This window comes from Tachyglossus aculeatus, chromosome 2 (genome assembly GCF_015852505.1).
Source record: "Tachyglossus aculeatus isolate mTacAcu1 chromosome 2, mTacAcu1.pri, whole genome shotgun sequence".
Taxonomy (NCBI): Eukaryota; Metazoa; Chordata; class Mammalia; order Monotremata; family Tachyglossidae; genus Tachyglossus; species Tachyglossus aculeatus.
In genome coordinates this window covers 137,452,890-137,456,291 of record NC_052067.1, presented here as the reverse complement: position 1 = coordinate 137,456,291, position 3,402 = coordinate 137,452,890, and positions in this window count along the sequence as shown.

Below are 3,402 nucleotides of genomic sequence, written 5' to 3'. Positions count from 1 at the left end.
AATGGGATTTAAGACTGTGGACTCCATGTGAGACAGGGAATGTGTCAAACCTGATTAGCTTGTATCTACCCAAATGCTAAGAACAGTGCCTGTCCCATAGTAAGCACTTAACAAATACCATCATTACCATCATATTACATGGATCTGTGACCTTTGGACATTTGATATACTCTCCTCCATCAACCCCACAGCATTTAGGTACATACCTTTAAATTATATATTATAAATTATTTATTTAGATTATTGTCTGTCTCCCTCTATAGGCTGTAGGTTCACACAACTCTGTCATCCTCTCCCAAGCACTTAGTACAGGCACATCAATCAATTAAGTGCTTACTCAGTGCCAGTCACTATACTAAGCCCTGGAGTAATACAAGCTCATCAATTTGGACACAGTTCCTGCCCCCCACCCTGTGGTTCACTGTCTTCATTCCCATTTTACAGATGAAGTTATCAATCAATCTGTAATCATCTGTGTAAAATGGGAATTAAGACAGTGAGGCACATGTGGGAAAGGGACTGTATCCAAACTGATTAGTTTGTATCTAGCACAGGGTTTAATACAGTGCCTGGCACATAGTAAGCGCTTAATTGACTGATTGACATGGATGGGCAAAGAAGAGATGGGAGGGCATTGCAGGTGTGGGGGATGGCAGAGGCTATGCCTCATGAGAATGTCTTCCAAAAAATAATAACTGTGGTATTTGTTAAGCACTTACAATGTGCCAAGCACTGTACTAAGAGCTGGGGTAGCTAGACAGCAGTTTCCATCACTTTCAGTCAGAGGAGCCCAATCTCTCAGGTTGGTGGAAATACGGCCTTTGGGGGTTTGGTCTCAGCTCCCTCAACAGAAAACCCAAGGGCCTTCCGCTGTTTTCCACCACTCTGGTCCTGATGGGAATTTCAATCTGAGCCAACCTCTCTTAAGTGCCTGGGGAACCTGAGGGCACTTGGGAGGAGAAGCATAACTGGTTGGTGTGGTTCATGCTTTTGCTGGTGTGGTTATGCCAGAAAGTGCCAGACAGTGGCCAGGTGCCCCATCTACTTTGGACATGCGGGCTTCCTGGACGAGGTGAGTGAAGAAACGTGGTACCTGGAAAGGTTTCCACCTATCTCCTCCTGTGCCCAAGAGGAATGCACTGGTCCTCTCCAGGATTTCTGGGCAGAGTCAGCAGGCTTGAGCACTGAGAGAGGGTCTCTGGCTGGCTGAAAGGGTGGGAGAAAAAGAAGATACAATGTCTGCTCAGGGAAGATACATGGAGGAGAGGGAGAGGGATGGCCGGGGGGTCGTGAAGAGGGGGTATTGAGGAGACAGCTCCTCCAAGTAGTTTCCCTTCTGCAAAGCTAGGTGAGCTTTAGTGATTTGCATATGGATCTGTTCATCCTCACAATGTCAGTCTTTATTGAGCACTTATTGTGTGCAGAGCACTGGAGCACTGGAGAGTACAATGTAACAATGTATACAATAGATATATTCCCTGTCCACAACGAGCCACCTCCTTGGACTACCCACCAGCAGCCTCTCTGGGTTCCACCTGGGAGGGTAGATGTGGGTTGGGGTTCCTACTGATGGGTGTGGGGCCTGCAGATAGGAAGAGCCACCCTCCATAGAGGGTACTGAAGAGAAATCCACCAGTTTGTGCTGAGACTGAGAGGACCCAGGTGAGATGGGAAGGAGGTGGGCAAGTGTGGACTCCTCAGCTTGGGAGGGATGGAGAGGGTGGGGTAGGTGGGGGGCTGACAGAGATCACAACACAAGTAGATTTAGGACAAGATACAATTGGAACTAGACGGCTCAGGCCGGAGATGAGAAAGCCAGGATTTGGGGTGATGCCAAGCCATGACGTTTTCCTCTGGAATTGAGTATTGGTTGAGTGATTGGAATGAATCAATTTCATCTCCACTAGGAGCAGGGAAGTAAAAATGGAGGAAATCTATAGTCTGGGGGATGTAGAGTAGATTTAGACCAGCTTAGCCTACTGGGAAGAGCACAGATCTGAAGTCAGGAGACCTGGTTCTAACCCCGACTTTCCCTGACCTGCTTATTAGACCTCAGCTACATCACTTAACCTTTCTGGACCTCAGTTTCCTCACCTATAAAAAGGAGTCAATGATCCATGTCTCTCATAAATATGTGGTGAGGGTGAAATGGAGATGATATCTATGATTTTTTGAAATATAAAAGCTCCTGTACTTTGAGGAACCCTTTTAGTGTCGCACTTGGAGAGTTTCCAGTACTCTACCAGTCTCAGTTATAGAACTCACTCAATCACTCAATCAATACTCTAAATAGAGAAATACCCATTCAATTCCTAATTTGGGCAGTGGCTAGAGAGTGGAAAGCAGTCTGCTACAAGTCAAAACTCTCCTGTGCTGGGCAGCAGCAGCACGGAGAGAGTCGAGGGCAGAGGCTCAAGTTGACTGCATGGAAGAAGCCATTTTAGTATTTTTATCAAGAAAAGTCTATGGATACTCTCACAGACTATGGCAGATGGAGAGTGGGGTGTTTTGGGAGAGATGTCCATGGAGTTGCCATGGGTTGGAAATGACTTGACAGCATAAGATGAGACTTTGAGGAAGAATTCCATATAATAGTAATAATGGTAATGATGGCATTTATTAAGTGCTTACTATGTATAAAGCACTGTTCTAAGCACTGAGGAGGTTACAAGGTGATCATGTTGTCCCACAGGAGGCTCACAGTCTTAATCCCCATTTTACAGATGAGATAACTGAGGCACAGAGAAGTTAAGTGACTTACCCAAAGTCACACGGCTGACAATTGGTGGAGCTGGGATTTGAACCCATGACCTCTGACTCCAAAGCCTGTGCTCTTTCCACTGAGCCACACTGCTTTTCCATCTCGGGTATTGTTTAAACCCTGGACAGGACACCACAGAGACTGGGAAATCAATCTTCCAGAGAAGGAAGAGAGATATTGGACTTCATTCTGGAGCCTTTTGGAATCACAGGGGAAGAGGGTGGCCTAGTGGTTAGACCATAGGCCTGGGAGTCAGAAGGACCTGGGTTCTAATCCCAGTTCTGCCACTTGCCTGATATGTGACCCCTTGGGCAAGCCACTTTGCTACTCTGTGCCTCAGTTCCCTCATCTGTAAAATGGGAAATAACACTCTCAGACCTATTTGGAACATGGACTGTGTCCAACCTAATTAGCTAGTATCTACTCCAGAACTTTGTACAGTGCCAGGCACATAGTAAGCTCTTACCAAGTGCCAAAAAAAAAATTAAGAAAAGAGGGTAGAGGTGATGGGGCAAGGAGGGGCAAACTTGGGGGCAGCATTTTGGAGCCCAAACACCTGGTCAGGCCCAGCATGGGGATCTCTGAGGCAAATCCTGAGATGCAATGGAAAATGTAGCCAGTTCTCAAGCCAAGAAAACACT